A 24,106-nucleotide genomic window follows, 5' to 3' on the forward strand; every position below is an offset into this window, starting at 1 on the left:
CACGTGCACAGTTCACAGTTATGAGAGCTACTATTCAACTGGAATGTTGCTTTTCCAAGACAGGGTTTCTCTGTGTAGCCCTGGCTGTCCTGGAACTCCCTCTGAAAATCAGGCTGACCCCAAACTCAGAGATCTGCCTGCCTGCGATTAAAGGCTTGTACCACCACTGCTCAGCTTGGAATGAACTTAATACATCTATGTGGCTAACACTGTCAAGTCTAATAGACCTAGAACCTCTGTCCTTTCAAGTAGTCTATAAAACAAGATGTTATTGGATCCGTATCACCTAAAGATGAAGATGTCCAAGCCGCCATGGATTTACCAGGAGTGCCAAACTCTACCATCTTAGCCAGACTTCCTTGAGGTGGATCTCTTTACAGATGCAAGCTTCAGGGTGCAGTTGGACAGCCTGTTATAGCATGCACTCCAGTTCAGATTTTGAGCTAAGACCTGGTGCATTAGCCCACTTAGAAACTACTAGGTGAGGCTGCTGCTGCTGGTCCCTGACGCACACATTGAGTAGCAAGAATCTACAGCCAGTTTGTACAGATAGTAAATGTTTTCAGGTTTGTGGGCCTCGTGGTCTCTGTTTTATCAGCTTTACAGCCATGGTCCTCAAGCTCCAATAGACCATATGTGCATGACCGAGTGTGGTAGCGCGCCAGTAAAGCTTCCTTCACGACACTGTGACTAAATTTCATGTAATCTTCATGTGTCACAAAGTTGTGTCTCTCTTTTTGTTTTAGTTATTTAACTGTGGAAAGAAAACTCCCAAAACAAAGGAACAAACAAAACCCTTGGGGCTGAGTGTGTTAACTCTCACCAGGCATGTGTAAAGCCAGGTGGATCCTTACCACTGCAAAACAATAGAAAATAATGGGAAAACCTTGCCAGCTCATGGCACACGGTTCCTTTACCCCCAGTGTGGAACGATTAGGGACTTCGATGTCAAGGAGTGAATACTTTTTCAGAGAAGACGGGAAGCTCATTCTGTAACATCACCACTGTGACAGGTGGCAGACAGGTGTCCAAGACAAACAAGGGACACTCATATCCCCCGATTTGCCTCTGTGACAGAGATAACTGCTCCAGTGTGGTAACACAAATAACTTCATATTAGTGCCTCAGTTTCCTCGTGTGCAAAGTGAAACTAGAAAGTACCGACTCACCGGGTCACTGCTGACAAAGATTACAACCAAGCTACAGGAAACTTGTATGATATCTGGAAGAGATGAATTATAATGCAAGAATTATACTGTTAACATCAATGTCTCAAGTTATACTAGAGGACAGGGGCTCCTCTGCGCATGAGTGGACCTCAGAACCAACCAGCCCAAAGGGGACCTGCTGGAGAATGTGTCAATCAACAGACCGTCGTCGTGAACACTATACAATGTTGAGGAAAGCTCTTTAGGAACTGGGGACTTAGTAGTCTGTGAGTGTGAGTGAGATCTGCGAGGCATCCTTCTGAAGATGTTTTTTTTTTTTTTTTTTTTTTTTTTTTTTTTTTTTTTTTTTTTTTTTTTTTTTTTTTTTTTTTTTTGCAAAGTGAGCCAGAAGACCCCTGGGAGAGAGGTTGGTAAGATACAAGGACAAGATTAGTATGGATACCATAAGGACCATTATGAACTGACAGAATTTACGGAGTGCTTGGTGATGGACTGAGTGCTTCCCAGGCAGTACCCCAGCCAGTTGTCACTCACAATCACCTAGTTAACTCTCACCATCACCTAATCAGCTCTCACAATCACCTAGTCAGCTCTCACAATCACCTAGTTAACTCTCACCATTACTTAGTTAACTTTCACCACCATTTAGTTAACTCTCACAATCACCTAGTTAATTCTCACCACCATTTAGTTAACTCTCACAATCACCTAGTTAATTATCACCATCACTTAGTTAACGCTCACAATCACCTAGTTAATTATCACCATCACTTAGTTAACTCTCAGTCACCTAGTTAATTCTCACCATCACTTAGTTAACTCTCACAGTCACCTAGTTAATTCTCACCATCACTTAGTTAACGCTCACAATCACCTAGTCAGCCCTCACAGTCACCTCATTAACTCTCACAACCACTTAGTTGACTCTCACCATCACTTAACAAGCTGGTATTCTTAAAGTCCCCACTGACCAGACGAGGCACAGAGACAAAGAGGCTGATTGACATGCCCAAGGCTGTCTTCCTCAAGTGGCAGTCCAGATTGGCTTCAGCATCCAGTATCCACATTCTCAATCACCACGCTGAAGTGTTGATCTCAGTCTCTAGGTTCTATGAGTAGAAGCAGTTAGACCTGGGTGAGGGTGGATGGGGATTCTTGGTTAGCAAGTGGGGTTTCAGGCATGCTCAATCTTTCTATGTCATTATGTTATGATATATAAATTATGTTTTATATGAAAATAGAAATTGTACTTTTTAATCCTCATGTGTCACACAACCAGCCATGCACGGTTTTGACCTCTCCACACACAGAATTGTCCAAGTTCAGACTGTATTCTGCATCTCCATGTAAATTCATTTCCAGAAGTGGATAGGGGTGGTGAACATATTTCTGTCTGTTTTCTGCGTGGGTGATGATGCTGGCCTCACTGGGGATTGTGCAGAGGCATTCTGAAACAGAAAGATGCCTATTGTGGATCAAAAGGAAATGCCACTTGAAGCAGATCTCCTGAAATTAGTGCCTGTGCTTACTCGGATCCCATGAGTCTACACAAAACTTTGGGTGATTCCCCACCTTATGACTGTTGTGCTTTCCCATCTGTAGCCTTTTAAGAATCGAACACATCTTTTCAAGTTGAATTTGGAACAGGAATTTTTAATAAGGGTATTCCCAACCTCTTCACCTCAGGTGATTTGCACAGGAACACCAATCTGACACTGTGTGCCCATATTTGGTAACTTCCTTCAGTCAGATGAGATTTCCTGGACAATACAGAATTGCCCATACTATGTGTTTTCAGTAACAGGAAGAAGCCTGAACTTCCAATATTAACTTACCCTTTCTCAGCTTTTAAACAATGCGAATGTGAACTGTCTGCATGAGAAACTTTTTATATAAGCTTTTACCAGGATCCATGGTCAGCCCTCAGCCCTAACCAGAACCATCTCAGGTTCTGTACGTTCTCCAAGGAATCCCTCTAGCTACTGGAGACTATGGGTCCCTCCACTGCTTCCTAAGGGATATGTGCATCTTGGATCCTAGCCCTCACGTTATTGCTATTTTCTTAATATAATGGCAGTGATCCCTGAACCACACAGACATAACTAACTGGTTCTGGGTTTCATTTTATTTTGTTCTGTTGAGAGAGGGTCTCATGCAACTGAAGCTGACTTAATACCCTAATCCTCCTGCTTCCACTCCCCACCCAAGTGCTGGAAATTCAGATGTATACTGCCATTTTTTGGCTCCTAAGGGATATTTGAAGTAAAAATACATATTTTCTTAAAGATACCTTCCTCACTTCCTCCTTTCTTTTCTTTGTCCCTTCCTTCCTTTCTTCTTTCCTTCCTTTTTCTCTCTCCCTCTTTCTTTCTTCCTCCCTCCCTCCTTCCTTTCCTTCCTTTGTCCCTTCCTTCCTTCCTTCCTTCCTTCCTTCCTTCCTTCCTTCCTTCCTTCTTTCCTTCCTTTCTTCCTTTCTTTTTCTTATTTCTTGCAGTTTTTTAAAAAGCAACAGCTGTGTTGTTTATTTTAAATTACTTTTAAAACACTTTTGAAGACCTATGCCTTAAAATATGGCATAAAACAAAGCTTATTAGATCTGTTCATAACACACAGCCAAGAAAATCATGGGAAACATGATTTTTGTTTAGTTAAGTGAGAGTCACAGAAAAGGTCTTAAATTTCTTTAATGGCGCTTTTTAGTAGTCTTTTCAAAAACATGCTGAGGGAGTCAGAGCAATCTACTAGGTGACTACACAGCATACCAAGAATAAGAATTCCTACCCTCTGCCCAGCACTCCTCACAGACAACCTATGACCATAAGTAACTGGCTTGGCGCACATCCTTATAGCAGGCAGATGCTGTTTGTATTCTAGGAAGGACTTGCTTCTAGTCCAACCCAAATGTGTTTCATTAAGCAGTGCTCTCAGGAAACTTGAAATAACAATTTAAAAAAGAGGTTCTAACATATAGTCTCTTTCAAAACTAATTTTGAGAAGACTTGTTGGCATAAACTGAATTCCAAAGGTGTGTGGATTTAGGGTATTCATCACTTAGACAACCCAAGCAGCACATTGTGGGGAATATAGCAGTTAAATTTAGGTTATTCAATATTTGATTTTTCTCGGTGGGTAAGGAATTAATTATCCACTTTGGGATAAGTGATACTCCTAAGAACACATGCTGAGAAATTCAGAATAACATCTATTACACATAAGTTCATAGCTATCAGATGCTGTAAGAATTCAATGGATGGGACACGGATGTAATGGCACATCTCTGGAATACCGGCGCAAAGGAGGCAAGTCTGAGCTCTACTGTGAAAGCTTGTTTCAGTAACGGGAAGGACAGGGAGGGGATGGGAGGAGGCCAAGAGGAATGAGAAGCAGGAGGGGGAGCAGAGGGAGGAGGAGGATAAAATAACAGTGACAGAAGAAATGTCTAGGCGAGATCAGAGGAATTGAGAAACCTCTTGGTATTGAGTGGCTGGGAAGTTAGGCAGATTCTTCTGAAAGTCAAGGGCCTTCCAGATGAGGGAAACTAGGTTTCCCACACCAGGGAAAGGAAGCCAGCAACTAACGGCATAAAGAATAAGAACCGTAACCTGACCTGAACAGAGAACTGCAATTCCACATTCCCCAGAAACCACCAGACAAGAGACCAGACTGGCGGAAACCGTAGCAATCCTGCTCCTCCCGAGTCCTGGAATTATAGCTGTTGGTCACCACACCTGATCCTTATGGAGTCTCAGTTTGGGAAGTTAGCCATTTTGTGATATAATGAAGCATGATAATAAACTACCTCAAAGTCAACTTCAACACTTAATCTACGATTTAATGTACCATAATACTATTTCAGCACTTTATAGCACAATATTTAATATAGGAATATTGGTAGTCATCACTCTCTGCTTTGTAACTACAGACATGCTGTGACCAACCTCCTCAAAATTCTGTTGTCACGCCTTCACTTCCTCTGTGTGCTGTACCCTCAAATTATGTGTACATGTGGGTATGTGAATGTGGGTGCAGAGGGGGTATGTGTGCATGTGTGTGTGTGTGTGAATGTAACACAATTGCACAGTGCTTCCTCTGGTTCTATGGATCAAAGGCAAGGAAAGATCACACATATACTACTGTGTTAGGGTCTGCATTGTACTGGATGACAGGGTAGACAGGATCTGTCTTCAGAAAACTTATGCCTTGGCATTGACTGTAAACAAATCATTGCAAAATCACTGAGCTGAAGTTGCGGTGAATGCTAAGAGATACTAGGTAGCTTGGGCAAGTCTAAGGACAGGCTCCAACACAGAGTTGGGGCCTGAAGATTTGGGGAAAGTCTCCCTGGGGAAGTGATTTTCAAAATGAGATCTGACCACGGTGGAGGAAGGGAGAGTAGCAAGAGAAGGGTGTTAAAACTTCTCAGAAGAGGAAATTGCATTTGCGAGGGCTCTGAGGTGAAGCAGAGTCCAGAGCATTCCAGGAACTGAAAGAAGGGCCAGCTGGGTTGGAGGGGCAGGGCACAGCCACAACATCTGAAGGGACACTCTGGCAGGCAGATGGTGCCTGGTCGTAAAGACCACAGCCAGGGCTTTCTTCCACGCTACTTCTCTATCTTCTGTAAAGTGTTTTACTCCTTCCCGTCCATACGTCACCGTCACGTCAGCTTTCCCACTTACGGTCTTGTAATATTAAATCCTCAAATTTCAGTCATTTCTCAGTATCCGTGTGGGTTTGGACCCAGGCCCTCTGTGAATAGCAAAACTTGAGCGAACTCACGAATCTTAGAGAAAACACACGCAATCACATCCTGCCGTATGCTTCGAATCATTTCTAGGTTACTCATGATACCTGATACAACAGGTATCATTGTGTAAGAAATAGTGGCAAAGCCGAGCATGGTGTCACATGCTCGTAATTTCAGGCGTGAGAGGGAGAGAGGCAGGAGGATCAAGGCTTTCCTCAGCTATGCACCGAATCTGATATCAGTCTGGGATACATGAGACCTTGCTTTGTCATCACCGCCATCATCATCAATAATAATAATGACAATAATAATAATGAACAAGGTAAAGCTCTCTATCTATTCAGGCAGTATTTTCCCCAATCTTTTTATTCCGCAGCTGGTTGAATGTCTTGTTAGCCGAACTCATGCTGGGGAGCCCAGATGCTCAGGGCAGACCATACATACCTAGAGCACGTAAAAGCAAGTGTTACCTGCCTCTGAGCAAGGCCGCGTCTCAGAGTTCAAGGCTGACTGGAAGCGCTCCACCTCTGTCATCTTAAAAGTTAAAACTTTCTATTCTGACCTTGACCACAAATGCCTCATCTCCCAGGAACTGTGGTTTGTCCTCCCAGAACTTTTGTCCCCTGCACGATTTGCAAACCCAGGGTCTAGGGGACTTTCCTCCCAACCTTTGCCTACCAGTGCAGAGCACAAGATCACCTCTTTTTAAGGACTGTACTCCGGACCCTCGTGGCGCTTGGCAACCACTGCTTATTGGTTGCTTACTCCATTCCCTCTGCCTACTTTCTTTCGGGCTTCATCAACCCCGAGCCTGCTCCCCTACTGGGCTACCTTGGCAGGAGCCCAGGACTCTCCTGGTCTTGTTTTTCACTTTCTATGTAGACACTGGCCAAACCCTAGTAATTGCCCCAGCTTCCCCGCTCTCTTTCACTTTCCTTCTGTCTAGTCAAAGACCTGTTTCCTGGCTTTCGGTCCTCACTTTCCTTGCCAAGTGGAATTCTTCCAAGCTTTTCTCCACACTTTCTGGGATGCGAGATCCATAACCTTGCCATTTGCTTTGTTCGAAATTGGTTCATGACTTTCCTTCCCGTAGACGGAAAGTCCAACCTCCTCATGGAGAAAACAGAGCCACTGTGGTCTGGCCCTGGCTCATATCTCCAAACCTTCTGCCCAGGCATGCCACCAACTTCTGCTCTATTCCGCCCTTGAATCTTGCACACTGGCTGTTCTAACTTGCCCCTTTCCTCTAGCCACCACGCAACAGCCTGTCTCTGTGTGCTGTGCAAGTCTGGCCGGGTGTCTTTCCTCACGCACGTCAATGTCACTTCCTACACACTTGATGTCCTGCAGAGTCCAGCACACAAATTCCAGGAAGCCTTTTCTGAACCATTGCTCTCCCTCCTGCACAGGTGGTCCTGACCACTCCTTCTGCCGTGCACTCCCCTCGATGGATAGTGCTATCCCAGTAATACTCTTATCTTCAAAGGGTTCTTCGATGTGGTTAGAAGCCTCTCCAAATCAAAACCTAAGCTTTTCCTGGCTTTACATGGAGGGTGCTCAGCGTGGCTAGTGCCTGTCGTGAGCACTCAGAACAATCCTCAACTTGACAAATGATCTTACCGTTTATCTTGATGGGATCTACTAACTCTCAGGAGAGACTCTCCCATCTTCCCTTCCCCTCCACAGAGGAATCTTCTATCTCCTGTATCACTCAAGGGTATTTTATAAGGAAAAGAGGCTTCTTTAGTTCCCACTCTTGAAGGTTGGAAGTCAAAGTCACATGGTTTAAGTCTAGATAGGATCTTTGGCTGTATAATATCATGGTTGGACATCAGGAGCAAGCAAGTGATTATAACCCTAACCAGGAACAGAAAATGGGCCATTCCTCCCAATCCTTTCCAAGAATACTTGTAGCTTGATTTTTTTTACTCTTTGGGGGCCCACCACCCAGCTCCCAAATAAATATACTGAGACTGATTCTTACTTGTAAGTGCTCGGCCTTAGCTTGGCTTGTTTCTAGACATTTTAGCCAGTTTTTCTAACTTAAAGTATCCTGTTTCTCTTTAACTACGTTTGCCTCTGGGATTTTTACGTTTATTTATTCTATATATCTCTCTTTCCTTCTTACTCCACGACTGGTTGTGTGGCTGGGTGGCTGGCCCCTGTTGTTCTCCTCTTTTCCTTTTCTTACTCCTTGTTCTCTGCCCTAGATTTCTCTCCTATTTATTTTCTCTGCATTCAGCCCCACCTATTTTTTTTTTATCTTTCTTACCTATTGGCCCTTCAGCTCTTTATTAGACCAATAAGGTATTTTAGGCAAGCAAAGTAACATAGCTTCACAGAATTAAACAAATGCTGCATAAAAGAATGCAGCACATCTTTGCAGCATTAAACAAATATTCCACAACTTAAACAAATGTAACACATGTTAAATTAATATTCCACAACACATACTCTTCCAGTAATCCAAGGACCTCCTGAAGGTTCCAATACCTTCACATAGAGCCAAGCTGGGGTTCAAGCCTTTAAACACAGGAACCTTGAGGAGAAGGTGTTCTAGTTTGTATCCTGTTGCTATGTTAACACCAAGTCCAAAAGCAGCTTAGGGGAGGAAAGGGTTTATTTGGTTTACACTTCCAGGTCACAGTTCATCAATGAGAGAAGCCAAGATTGGAACCAAAGCAGAACTGAAACAGAAACTATGGAGGGATGGTGTTTGCTGGCTGTTCTTGTCAGCCAGTTTACTTATACAAGCCTGGACCATCTGCCCAGGGATTGCACCACTCAGTGGGCTGGGCCCTCCCATGTCAATCAACAGTCACGATTTTAGTCGCCCCAGACAAAGTTACAGGGAGATTTGATCTGGGCAGTCCCTCAACTGGAACTCCCTCTTCCCAAATGACTTTTGGTTAAGTTGACAATAAAAGCTAAGCAGGACAGGGGGTGTTTAAATTACACCCATAGTCACACTCCTCCCTTTCTTAAGGCCTCTTCTCAGAAACACATGTCCCTGATGCTCTTCTAGATTGGCCCTGACCTCAGTGCCCAGGTCTAACCCATTCCCATCTCTGTACTTTACTCCCTGGCTCACAGCCCCTGCACTTCAGTTTCTGTTCCATTGGCTCTTTTGTCATTTCTTCTCCTACAAATGAGTTCTTTCTGTCCTGTAAAATGAAACAAGCTCACTGTCCTCATCCTCTATGATCATTTTGCCTACATCAGTTTCCCCCACGCCCATCCTTGTTATTTTCTGACTTGGTTTTCTTTCGTGTGTGTGTGTGTGTGTGTGTGTGTGTGTGTGTGTGTGGTTAGATAAATAAATATGCTAAGTGAATACATTAAACAAACCTGTCCTCTGTCTTATATTCCAATTCCACAATACCTTATATTCCAAACTCCACATCTTTAATTCTCTTTCCAATCTATTTTGGCTCCCATAAAATTGATGCCAGTGAGGGCACTCCTTCATAGTTTGAAAGTGACTGCTTTATTACCAAGCCTAATGGCCTGGAAGTTCTGGAGCATTTTCTAAACCTTTGAAATCATCTTACTTGTTTCTGAGCAAATGGAGTGTCCTAGCTGCGTTTTTCCGTTTGTTTGTTTCTGATGCCTTCTCTCGCCTTCATATCTTGGCTCGCTGACCCTCACACATGCACCATCACACATGTACACACATACACACACACACACACACACAGAGAGAGAGAGTCGTAGCAAATAAAATACTTCAACTTCATAACATAACCAGGATTTTGTATTTTAATGAAAGTTTAATTTTTAAAATTCCACTTGTTGACCACCAGATCAAGTTACAGACTTCAATACCTTGTGTACACGTATAATGCACTCCCAACCTATGTTCCCATTTCAGTTCCCCACTTAGTCTGTTACAGCCCAATGACTTATTGCTCCATATGCCCAGCTCTCTTTCTAGAACAGTGGTTCTCAACTGTACTTTGCAACTCTTTTACCAAACTTCTATCTCCAAAAATACTTATATTACAACTCATAACGGTAGAGTATTATAGCAATGAAGCAGCAGTGAAAATAATTTTATGGTTGGGGTTTACCAAAACATGAAGAACTATATTTAAGGGTTCCAGCATTAGGAAGGTTGAGAGCCACTGATTTAAACAATATAGTTTTCTAATTAAATTTAACACACACACACACATATATATATGTATATATATAGTATTATACATATGTATATGACATACATACATCTATACATATAAATAATAGGATCTTCCTTTGTTGTCCAGGCTGGACCTAGGCTTGCAATCTCTTGCCTCAGCTTTCTGAGTGTTGGGATTACAGGTGTAAGCTGGTACAAGAGGAGATAAATGGACAAATGTGTTTTAAGACCATTTCTTTAAAGCTTTGATTTTCACTAAAGTTTATAGCTCAGAAGAAGGAGGCCAAAGTTCCCATCTATATATGTGTCCTGGACTAATAACACTGAATTTAGAGCTATCCCACAACACAGCTCACGTTTCTGAAGACTGATTTGTCACTGAAATTGGTGCATGTTCTTCCAGATCAGTCACTAAAGGGAAGAGCTCTGTCTGTCCAGTTTGCTGCTGGCCTCCTGTTTTCCGACATCAGTAGGTTCTCGGGTTCAGAAGCCAGGATCTGGAGCGGTGGTTCTCAACCTTCCTAATGCTGTGACGCTGTAACACAGTTCCTCATGTTGCGGTGACCCCAACCATAACACTATTTCGTTGCTACTTCATAACTATAATTTTTCTACTGTTATGAATCATAATGCAAATATCTGATATGCAAGATAGCCAGTATGTGACCTCCCAGAGGGATCGTGACCCACAGGTTGAGAATCGCTGATATAGAATACAGTAAATGCTACTCTTTCTGCTGTCGGTTTAAGTCTGTGACAAGCAGAGTCAGATGCTGTGTGATGTGTGGTCATGGAAACTGGTCTTTATTTCTCTTTCCACATTGGTATGACAAGGCCTTCTCTCTCAGGATGCCGTCCTTCCCCCACCCCAAGCAGTCAGCCCACTTCTACCCATCTTCCCACCTCTTAGAGAGGGCATAGATCTCCAAATCGGAAAAAAAGAGCTGTGTTGGCTACTTCCTTCTACTACCTCTGATTTGCAGCCACTCACACACCCTTATAGTAATATTATACCATAATTATACCAAAGGGAGGCAAAACTACTATACTTAACAATACTAGTCAGTACCTGGCTGACACTACTCCCTTACACGGCCATGGCATGGAGGTATTTGTATCTTAAGCATGGACAGTTGAAATAGAGTTTAAGATTCTTGTCAAGTCATTTTGTTTGTGTTTTAATTCAAGAAATTTATTAGAAAAAAATACATTTTAGTACAATTATTCCATTATTATGGAACTACAATAGTGTGCTAGCAGTGTTGTGTACTAACTGGGCTATTCTGAAAAAAATCTAACAATGTTTAGTATTTTGTTTTTATAAGAAACTGTATTTCAGGCTTCAAAGAGTCAAAATTGCGCAATTTTAGGACATACAATGATGCACATTAAGTTTTCAGTTTTCTTATATGCACACACTTGTTTTTATAGACAGAGGATGGATGAGACTTTGGGATATTTGAAAATGCACAGTGATGGAAAAATATTCTCCATAATGTCATTGGATTTATCTATACAGCTAAACATAGCCAGTGTTGCAGATGTAGGTGGTGATACAATGCTTTTCTGGCATGTTTGTGGCCCTGGGTTTGGTTGAAACATCTTACACACACACACACACACACACATGCATGCACACACACACACATGCATGCACACATGCATGCATACTTGCCTTCTCTCTACAGACAACCCTCTGCTTACACTTCTCTATGGCTTTAGAATCCATATATATATATATATATATGTCACATTACAGCATGATACATATTTAGTGACATGTGTATTATTTCGTTTCACTGTGATTTACATAAAGGCAAGGATTAAGGTTTTGCTTCTTATATGTCCAAGTATCCTACTAGTTCAACAACAACACAGTGTTGCAGACAAAGCATTTAGCCAGTTATGGCAGGAGTACAAATAAATGAACGTGTAAATTTCTTCATGTGGTAAGAAAGTAAGTCAAGTAGTTCATTTTCGTACTTGATTAGTGTCTTAGCTTGGATATTGAGTGTTAGCCCAAAGGTTCAGTGTTAAATGATTGGTCCCCAGAGTGGCACCATTGATCACTGAACCTCTGTGATGTGAGGCCTAGTGGGAGGCGATTAGGTCATTTGGGGTATGTCCTTAGAGGGGACTGTGGAGTCCTAGACTGAGCTCTCCTTTCCCCGTTTTTCTTCTTCCTGGTAGTGAGGTGGGTGATTTTGCTCTGTTGCATACTCCAGCCACGACCTAATACTCCAGCCACGACCTAATGCTCCAGCCACGACCTAATACTCCAGCCACGACCTAATACTCCAGCCACGACCTAATACTCCAGCCACGACCTAATACTCCAGCCACGACCTAATGCCGCCACAGTCCTAAAGCAATGGTAGCAACTGATTGTGGACAAGGCCACCAAAAACTGTGAGCCAAACCCACTTTTCTCTTTGTCAATTAACTGCCTCCAGGGAGTCGATACAGTGACAGCTGAGCCATGCATCAACACACATGAATGTCCCCCACAGTATGCGAAAACTTCCAAGTGGTAAACAACCTCTTTCAAGGCAGGACATGAAGATCATTTCTGAATCCGAGGGACTGAACTCAAGATGTTGGCTTTCTTTCCTTGGGTATATTCCATGACTCCAGCCCTCAGACATATTCAGTGCCTCAAGATTCTGTTTGTTTTTGTTTTTCAGGTTTGTCTGATAAAATCATTTCTTCCTCTTTCCAAAGTTCTAACAATTCTTGCAGTGAACATGGCTATTCTGATACACTTCTAAGGGAAGCTTAGGCACTATGACTACTTAGGAGGGCACTTCTGTATATGTGTTGCTCTTACTAGTTAATGAATAAAACTATTCGGGCCAATGGCTTAGCAGAGTAAAGCCAGGCAGGAAATCTGAACAGAGATGTATATAGAGAGAGATAGTAGGCAGAATCAAAGAAACTCCATGTAGCTGCCGAAGGAGACAGATGCTAGAACTTTACCAGGTAAGTCACAGTCTTGTGGCAATACACTGAATAATGGAAATGGGTTAATTTAAGATGTAAGAGTGAGTTAATAAGAAGCCTGAGCTAATAAGCCAAACAGTATTGTAATTAATTATTCAGGTCTGAGTGGCTTGGAAACAAATGAGCAGTCTCTGACTACATGGTGTAGACTGGGATACAGTGGCTTCCCCATCATATATGGGTGTAGAAGAGATTCCGAGAAGGAAACCTAGGGAAGTTCAGGGCAGGGCTTAAGAAAGGAAATCACCATGAGATAAAATTTTAAAAAGGCCTTAATCAAAGGAGCAGAGTATTATACACAGGGCATGGTGAATCAATGAGGTCAAGCTGCTTGATGATGTGAATTACCAGGGATTACATGTTAACAGTACAGATTGTTAAAGGTCTTTCAACTTAATTCCTATAATGCATGGTCTGGTGGTTTTCTTTTCTTCCCTCTACTCCCCTCTCTCTCTTTCCTTCCTTCTTTCTCTTTCTTCCTCTCTCTCTCTTTCTGTCTTTATGGGTATACTGTCTGTGTGTTTGGAATCCAGAGTTTATCCTTCATCTTTTACTATTGTACTATTGCTCCTCAGTGGTTTTTTTTTTCCCACAGCATCTTTTACTGAACTGTTTCCCAGTTGGGTAGACAGACTGGCAAGCTTGAGATCCTCCTGTCTCTGCCTAATAGTTCTGGGATTACAACAGAGGTCCTTCACGCTTTTGTAGCAAACATTTAACACACAAAGCCATCTCCCCAAATGCATTTTTATCTGTGTAAGTAAGTTTAGTTAAGTTTAGGTAAGTTTAGAAAATATTGAAAGAGTTCATTTTTCATTTTAACTTCCTTATATCAAATTCAGACCACAAGGTCCACAAATTTCCCTACTTCTAACCCTCCTTCCCCACACTGATGCCCACAGAGGTTTTCCCTCTTTCTTTCCTTTTCCCTTTTTATTCCTTTCCTCTGCTTTCTTCCCCTTCCCTCCCTCCTTCCTTTTATCCCTTCCAGTTTTCCTTTTCTTTTTCTCTTCCCTCTTTGCCAGCATAGTCCCTAAATGTGGTGTTTCATGATGGCAGCAAGAGAGTCCTTCCCGGCAGGGGAAGTTAAAGGAAGCAGAAGTCACAGCTCCAACTCTGCATGCCACGACTTGATGCCACTTATGAATTTACAGACTTACACGGGTGATTTCAGTGTATTACCCAACTATACAGCCAGGCAAGTTTTGTACAGATGCGGGTTTGTTTGCTTTTTACATGCCAATCAAATAAAGTTGGATGATCAAGCTGGGTCATTTAATCCTTTAGAAAAGTCCCCAATCCTTCCTCCACTTGGGAATTTTGAAACTGAAAGGTTCAAGCATTTTCTATGTGCTGTGCGCTTTCTAAAAACATGACTTGCACGAAAGGCCCGGGACTATTTTCACTCTGTGGATTCAGCATGCTAAGGCAGCACCTGGGGAAGTTTTGCTGGAATTCACTCTAACCCTAGCCCTCTGCTGCTCTAAGCCCCACGCCTGGCATTTTCGGAGGCTCCTTTCTGGTCCTGACTGATCTGTTGCCTTTCGAGATTTAAACCTGGGCTGAAGGGTGAGTATATTGCCTTGTCCAGGTGGCAGGCACTGTATTTGTAGCAATATTAGCGTATGGACATATGCCTCTACCTGAAATAGGTTATTAAGAAATAGATAGACACACATAGGTCTTCATATATAAACGTCTATAGAGCTTGAGTTGAAGGAAGACTTCACACAAATCTGGTCATCATCCCATGTATTCTTGCTGAAGACAGAGCAGAGCACTAAGAGATGCCTGGTATTTCAAGCAGTTCTAAAACTCTTGTGGCTATGGTATGAATTTCTCGATTGAATAGCAGGATGTTTGAAGGGAAAGCCCTTGCTTTGTCAGCTCTTCAATACATAGTAAGTATGTGTAGATGTTTATGAAACTTGACTTCAATTAAGATATATTTAGGGATACTTGTTTTGATCTCTACAACTAGAATAATTCATCCTTATGTAGCTGAAAAATGTACTCTAGTCTCTCTCCACATATTCTATTGGGAAAAAGGAATAAAAAACATTTTTCTTAAGTAAGTTTTCCATAAAACATTATGACAATCACATCTCACGAAGCTTCCTGTCTTTCACCTGTTTGTCTTTTCCTAATATGGTCAGTAATGCATTTCACAAAGAGGTTTGACTTGGTTTTACTATTAGTTAATTCTTCTAGAATGTCCCATTTTCACTATCTTAAGTTGCTCATTTCTTGTTGGGAGCTGTGGTTCCTTGAGAAGGGGAGTTCCTTTATGGCTAGTAACACTTTGGAATCCCCAGGGATGGTCCATGACCAAAGAGATTAGAATTCTGAAGTGACACCCTTCAAACCACAACTAGTCAGTCTGCGGTCTGAGTCACTGGCTTCTCCAGATCAGGTCAGCCTGTACCTAAAAGGGGGAAAGAGAAGGAAGAAATCCTTGTAAAAGTACAGTGTGCCCAGCAGAAAATCCTCCAGTCACACTTTAGAATTTTGAGCTCGAACCCACTGAAATTTTCTAATGTTTAAAATTACAAAGAGGCCATGAACTTCCCGCCACTCCACTGAGGACTTGGGTTGTTGTGATGTACTTTTCTTTTATGGACATATTCTTCAAGTTGGTTCTCAGTGACTGTCTTGGAGTTTTTCCTGTTTCACTTTTGTTTCCAAAGAAAATTTTCCCAACATTCTTGGCTTCACATTAGCTGAGGATCTTTTCAAAGGGTCCTCCTGCATGTCCCGTGTAACAGCGAGAATGGAACTAACAAAAGCAGAAGCCATCAAATTCATTGTTAGGGAGTGTCCCTGAGTGATAGGTGTAAAGGGGTCTCCAGAACCAGATACGCATGCCAACCACTGAAGAGGTTCTGAAGAACCCATAAATCTCAGAGAGCAGCAAAAAGGAAGGGATTATCAGATTAGGTTACCATCTTTCCCTAAGTAATTTCCTAGTTGGTATTCATGAGAGTAGCTGAGTAATTACAGGTCTTAGCTGAGGAAAGCCTTGCCTTAATTCCACACCTGTGTCTCAATCCTGGCTGCTGGTCAAGTTGGCTAAGGCTGCTTGCTCTTCCCCTCTTAGCTCTTGTCTCTGTTGTAAACTTCGCTTTCATTCCTAAACCAAAGTCTTCAGTGTGGAAGCAATACACTATCATAGGAGAACTCGGGTTTCTGGAAGGTTGACGTGCCAGTGCTGCAGGTAGCTTTTCAGGACTTGACCCAAATTATTTATTGTGCTGAATCCTTCTCTCAAAGCCATTCTCAGCTCTGGAACTGAGTAAAGTGACCTATGCTGTGGAGTTCTAGAGAAAAGCATGTGCACACATGAGAGGCTGGGTTCAAGCCCCCACCCCACAACACACACACACACACACGGACACACACGGACACACACACACAGATACACACACTCACACATAGACACACACATTCTCACACACACACATGGACACACTCACATATACACACACGGACACACACACAGACACACTCACATACAGACACACACAGACACACACTTACACACAGAAACAAACAGACACACACACTCACACACAGACACACACAGAGACACACAGAGACACACACTCACAAACAGACACATACACACACAGACACACACAGACACATATACACACTCACACACAGACACACACACTCACACAGACACACATACACACTCACACACAGACACACACACTCACACACAGACACACACACACTCACACACAGACACACACACACACGTAAACAAATAAATAGAAGCCTGACGCTGGTAACCTGTGTCTATGTGAGGCTGAATCAGGAAGACTGTCAGTTTGAGGCCAGCCTAAGCTACACAATGAGATTCTACCTCAAAAATTCAACAAACAGAGTTTCAAAAGGCAAATGAGAAAAATATAATGCCAAGCTCTCTGCTTAGTACTGGCACATAATGCTCCTGGTGCCTGAGGAAAGGGGGCTAAGATGACTCCCCAAGGCTCACACTGAAGTCCTGCTGTGCACGCGTAAGCTGTCCCCCTGGGAATTTTTTCTCAAAGCTTCCTCATTTGTAAAATGGGCAGAATCTTCCATAACCTGTCTAAGTAGCTTAAAGAAAATGATGTGTGTGTATGTGTGTGTGTGTATAAGTGTGTGTGAGAGAGAGAGAGACAGAGAGAGAGAGAGAGAGAGAGAGAGAGAGAGAGAGAGAGTACTTTATAGAGGGTAAGATTAAGTTGTGGCTGTTCTAACCATAGAATTCTTGGGAGCTGACTTTTCCTTCAGGAAGACTCTGTTGTGACCCAGATCTTCAGAACTCCTCTGCCGAGGGTAGTGGCCCTTTCCTCTCTTTTCCTCAAGGACTCATGTGGAACTGGTCACAAACGCTCTTGCGGTTTATTATTCCTTCCTTTACTTCAGTTAGTTCAATTTCCTGGAAGACTCAATTTTAAATCTACACATTTGTTCTCTCAGCTCATAGGAGGGGCTGTTAGGAAGCCCTCCTGGCAGCACCAAACCACACCATACTGACTATGCCATACCACACCACACCTCACCATGCCATACCATACCTCACCATGCCATACCATACCTCACCATGCCAAACCACACCACACCATGCCGAACCACGCCTCACCATGCCGAACCACACCAAACCATGCCAAACTACACCACATCATGGCATATCACACCTCACCATGCCAAACCACACCACATCATGCCGAACCACACCACACCATGCCATACCACACCTCACCATGCCATACCACACCTCAGGTGGGAAGAATCTGAGTCGGACAGCAACTGTCTTCTCAGAGAGGACTAAAGAAGAGTGAGAATCAGGATGAAGGGAGGAATGCCAAGAGGAAGGGGGATACTTAGGGGATTTGGTAGATTGACTTAGTCTTATTACAGTAAGGAAGGCAGCCAAAGAGATGAAGGAAAGAGAGTGGAAGGGATACAAAGTGTTGAGCACATGTATCAAAGCACTGCACACCTCTTTTATTTCTGCATGATAGACAAGGCCACAGCTTTCTTTTTTGAAAAGTCTCAGTGCTTATTACACTTAATATTTAGTTGACACCAAAGCAATTATTTCTTTACTCTGAGATTTGTAGAAAATAGTATTTTGTTATTTATATTATACAATAATAACAAATACAATAGCCCATGAATATAATATCATGACAGCAACATGTGTAAGTATTTATACCATTCGTTTGCAACTGTTATTTTGAATATACTTGAGAGTCAGTTAAAGTCGGACCTTGTGAGTGGCCTCAGCACAACCTCTAGCTCCTCTCAGCTGGGTTCTGCACCCTGAAGCAGTTGCTTGAGTTTATCTGGACTTAAACTCCTGTGGCTATGAGTCGGTCACCTCCTTTGTGTTCCACCAATGAGTCAGGCAGAGAGAACACATTCTCGAATGGAGATAAGAAACAGATGTTAGAGACAGATGGTTGCCATTGGCCTTGGAGTGTTTGAGATACGGCTCACCATTGGTTGTCCTTTGTCCTACCCTCCCTGGCTAAGGGATCTGAATCCTGGCCCATGTGATCTTAACTCCATTCAGGAAATACTGGTTAGGAGGACTCAGAACTTGGGAGGAGTCCTTTGGAGGCAGCAGTGAGAGGCCACGAGCCTGCATTTGCTTAGCTTGGTCCTTGGCTGACTAATGGGTGTTGGGAGGGAAGGGAAGAGAACATCCCCATTAGAGGCCTGGGGAGCCACAGAACACTCACCCTCCTGTTACTCACCTGGAGATCAGAGACGTTCTAAGATCTAAAAGCAAAATCATTCCCTTTACTCGAGCTAAAATGGTTGGGCAAAGGTAAGAAAGATGGTGCAGTCTTCCCAGGACAGGACAAAGGGGACATGTAGTCAGAGTTGCATGCTGGGTGATGACAATTGATTTGGGAAAGGAAGAAGGATTTAATATCATATCCATCTTATACTGACAGTTTTTGCTTTCAATCCCAGCAGCTTATGAAAATTGTGCTGTTGAGATCTGGACTATGGAACTTTCCCAAAAGAGCAGCCGGGGTGGTGAGAAAGTCGACAACAATATCATTGTAGGCTTAGGTCAAGGGTGGCTGGACCTGCCCCAGGGTGGGATAGACACTTAACACGGCTCAGTGTCTTAGTACTTTCTTGCTATGGTCATCAGAACACATGGCAGAACTTAGGGGAAGATAGGTTTGTTTGGGCTCCTGGTTTCAGAGAGATGTCACTTTGTCAGGGTGGAGGCGGTGGTTTGAATGAGAATTGTCCCACGGGAGGCTCCCATATTTGACCCTTGGTCCCCCGTTGCTGGTGGAGGTCTAGGAGGTGCATATGTCCTGGAGGGAGTTCATCATTGGGCTGGGCTTTGAGGTTTCAATGCCTTACAACATTCCCAGTGCTCTCGATCTCTGCTTCTTGTTTGTGTTTTATATATAAGCGCTCAGCTTGCTGCTCAGGACACCATGCCCGCTGCTGGCTTGCCATGCCTCCCCACCATCATGGAGTATAACCGTCTGGAATCATAAGGCAGAATAATCTCTTCCAGAAGCTGCCTTTCCCGTCGTGCTCCATCACAGCCACAGCAAAGAAATGAAATACAACAGGAAAGCCATGGAGACAAGAGTGGCTCCCTCCATGTTGGCCTCTCACCAAGAAGATCAGGATCCAGAGAATGAAGGCCAGAACCAGGGGTCAGTATACTCTTCAAAGCCCACCGCTAATGACCTGCATCTACCAACCAGACCCCATTTCCTGAAGCCTATACCATAGTGCATCAGACTGGGAACTAGTCAAAACACGAGCCTGTTGCAGGGGCGTTACAGGTAGAAAGACTCCCAAATGGATGGTGGATGCAGTATGACCTGTGTTACAGTGGATTCTAATTCATAACCGAGCTGAGAACACTGTTCAGAGAGTGGGGTAGTTGTAAAATACGGTGCTTCCTGTTGGAAAAGGGCCTTGGTTTTCTCTCTAAGAAACAGTACTTGTATGAAGTGTTTGGGAGGCAGAGTGTGGCTTAAAGGGAAAAAACAAAAAGGTTAAAGGTTGGGGATGCAAGTGGAAGTTGGTCAGGAGGCTGGGCAGCTGTCAGCGGCCGCAATCACAATGGCTGGACTGTGGAGGCTGGATTGCACCAGCCATTGTTCAGGCAGGCCAGAAAAGTCTGGTGCGCTTCAAGCCCCACCCCTTCCCGAAGCACTTCTCCTCTCTTTTTTTTCTCCATTGAATTGCCACCAAAATACATCATCCAACAAAACACATCTACTCAAAAACGTTTCAAAGCCAGTTGACCTGTAGGACTGTCCCTCACTCTGAAACTCTGTACTAGTCAATCTTTGACGTTTGTTGCAGGAAATCAGGCTCCGGATTGGTTGGTCCATTCTTCCAGAGTCTGAAGGGTTAAACAAAGAAGGCATGAGAGGCCTGAACGATGTGCATAGGAGACCGTTCACTTTGGATGGGGGACACGCCATCCTCTCTAGAAGTGGAATCACCTGGCGTCTGTCTAATAAAATTCTCTCTCAAACCAGTGAACATACTCTGAGGATAGCACGGGCACAGGGAACCAAGAAGCACAGTGGTAAGTGTCAGTGACTTAGGAGGAAGTGAGATGTGGTTGCTTTTATTTATCTCTTCTTCATCTTCCAGTTATACAAATTAATGGTTTTCATTATCACGCTTTCAGACTTATGTGTTACACACTGTTATAATTTGTACCCTGTCTGTTTCTCCCATCCCTCTTCCTCACGTGCACATGATGCTTTCTTCTTGCCAAATAGTACCTACGGCTTCTGCTTCTGCTTCTGTCACCCGTGTTCCATTACTCTCTCAACCCGACCTTTTCTACTCTCTCTCTCTCTCTCTCTCTCTCTCTCTCTCTCTCTCTCTCTCTCTCACACACACACACACACAGAGTTATAATTTTAAATACAGGTTCCATATGTGAAAGAAAACATACATTATTTGTCTTTCAAAGTCTCAAAGTCTGGCTTATTTTTCTTAAGTTAATTTTCAGTTCCATCAACTTTTCTGGCCAATATCGTGACTACATTCTTCTTCGCAGGTAGAGACATTGTCTTGACCCATTCATCTACTGATGGCCATCTGGGCTGGTCCCATGGCCTAGGTATTGTGAACAGTGAAGCAATAAACACGGATGTACAATATCTGTGTGCTATGTGGACTTAGGATTTTTTAGGAATATACCCAGGGGATGAATATTTCTGTTTCCAGCCTTTTGGAAGCCTCCGCACTGATTTTGATTTTCATAGTGACTGTACTAGTTTATAGTCCATCAGCAGTGAGTAAATGTTCCTCTTTTCCTGTGTTCTTGCCAACATTTCGTTTGCTTTCTTGATGACAGTCCTTCTAACTAGGGTGGAATGGAATCGCAAAAGCAGTATTATTTTGCCCTTCTCGGGTGACTGAGGAGGTTTAGCATCTTTTCAAGCATTTACTGGTCATCTGTATTTCTTTTCCTTGGAGTTTTTAGGCTCTTTGAAGTATTGGGTCATGTTATCTGTTGAGAAGAGCAAGTATCTCATATCTGTGGGATGAACTATCCTGTAAATACATTATGTCCTTTTAATCAATAGTACAGTTAAAGTCTGGTGTTGCTGTTGTTGGCTCATAGTTCAGATAACTATTTAATAGATTATTATTTATTATTATTATTATTATTATTACTTAGAAATGAGAGTGGGATATTTGAATTAGCCATTATTATTATTTCAGAACTTTCCTGATCATTTAGGTCCATTTGTGTTTACTGTAGCGACTGGGAAGTCTGACTTTTGATGGATAGATAAGATTGCTGTGACTTCTTGATGAATCATCCCATTTATTATCAGTAATATAGAGTGGTCTTTTTCTTCTGACTAATTTGGGTTTGAAGTCTACTTTGACAGATATCAGAATATCTATGCCAGCTTCAAATTAGCATCCATGGGCTTAACAGATTTTCTTCTACTCCCTGATTCCCAGTCTATGGTGTCTTCATCAATGAGGTGTGTTACTTAGCACTAACTGTGAGTTGAGTGGAGCTTATTAATCCAATCCACCAGCCTGCATCTCTTCATTGGCAAGTTGAGGCCATTATATTTAAGATTGTTATTGAGAGATGTTTAATAAGTCTTATAGTTTTTGGTTGTTTTCAGATTTCATTTGTTTCTGGGTTATGATGTACACATCTATTTGTTTGGATAACCCTTCTGGCTTTATTTCGGGATCTTATGGTTCAGCCTATTCTTAAGGGCTCAATACCATCAAAAAAGAAGACAAACTGCCTTTGGCAGAGACTCCTTTTCCTTTTCCCCTTAGCAGGGGGTTCTGTGGTGGAAACTGTATTTGGCCTTCTTCTCGCTGATGTGATGCCTGTCTTTTCCCCTCCTTTTTCAGAAATTCTTCCAATTCTTGGTGAATTACCAAAGTTCTTCTTCTGTTTCGTTCTTTGGAATGGAGTCTAATTTTTCTTCCTGTGGGTTTCTCTATAATGGCTCAGAGTTGACTTCTAGCCCACTATCTCACCCCGAAATCCTCCTTCCTTAGAAAAAAACCATCCTTCTGCTTCATCCCTGGGCTTAAAAGCATCCGGTGCATTGCAGCACATCTGCTCAGCTTCCTCCTGTCAGCCCAGGACAAGTGGACTTTGTTTGTTTGCTTTGGTTTGGTTTTTGTCTTTATTTGTTGGTAATTCATTGAAGTTGGATGACTTGAACAACTATGGACACAGTACACAGTGGTCTTTAAACCAGAGCTGCCCAGACTTACTTGGGAGGCGTGTCCAAGTGCATCCCTCTGGGATCCAGTCCTGTGCTTCTTCTGACTTAGGGCTGTGAGAAAGCCATTTTTAACCAGTTTCAGGTGATACTGACTCTGCTGATATCGATCACACGTTAAGAAACTGCTGTAGGCAAAAACAAATTCATTATAGACGTTGAAATGAGCATCCTGGCAGCAGTGAGTCAATTGCTAGCACAGGGCCTTAAAGGGACATGAAATGGCACTTTATTCTAGTGAGCCTCCTCACCTAAATGAATAAGAAAAGCCTCAGGCGAAGCAAAGGTGAGGGCTGGTCTATAGCACACCTGACTAATAATTCTCAAACTATCAAGATCAATTGTGAAGAGGGGGCGGAAAGGCAGTAAGAGGAAAAGGGAGTTTTCAGTGAGATTGTGTCTCCTAGCAATGTGAGAGGTTACAGTACACACAAAGTCTCACCCCCATGACTCCCTAAACACAAGCTAAACAAGACAACAGTAGACATACTAAAGTGGGAGGGGAAAGCCCAGGAGGCCTCAGCCCTGCAGAAAGAACTACAGACAGCCAAGGAATATGCTGAGGGTAGAAGAAAGTCTTCCCCCACGGGAGAGCACAGCAATCGGCTGGGCAATACCAAGTGGTTGATGCTGAAAACGGATGTAAAAAACCATTGTGCAGACTGAACAGCTTGTGCTTACGTGTTTAGGAATATATACGTGAGTGCAAACATAAGTTAAAAGGAAAAGATTTTACTTTTAGTGCCAAGACAGCCTTATCAGGACAAAGAGGGATGAATCATGGAGCATGTTTCTTCTTAGTTTTGTGACTGTGTGATTCTTGCCAGCTTGACACTTTGAGTCATCTGGGAAGAGGGACCCTCCACCGAGGAATTGGCCAGATCCTGTAGCCATGTCTGGAAGAGACTGATGTGGAAGGGCCCTAAAGTTGCTTTTGGTCATAGTGTTTATCGCAGGACCAGAAAGCACATAAGAGCATGGCTTACAATATGTGTGTGACTGTGTGTGTACACGTGTGAGTATGTGTATGCATATGTATATGTATGACCCTCCCACGTGTACACATACATCTGCATATCGACAGCTCTTATGGAAGACGAGATAGCCAATTTCTCTAGGTGTATAGCCTTGTAATGGGACACAACTCTGGTTAACAAAGGCACCTGCTGCAATGACGTAAGAGGCCTATCAGAAAATTCTAACCCTTTGAATGCACCCATCTGTGATTAACAACAACTGCCACTCATATTATCTATGTCTCTTCTTGTTTCTTGCAGTC

Source organism: Arvicola amphibius, chromosome 8 (genome assembly GCF_903992535.2).
Source record: "Arvicola amphibius chromosome 8, mArvAmp1.2, whole genome shotgun sequence".
Taxonomy (NCBI): Eukaryota; Metazoa; Chordata; class Mammalia; order Rodentia; family Cricetidae; genus Arvicola; species Arvicola amphibius.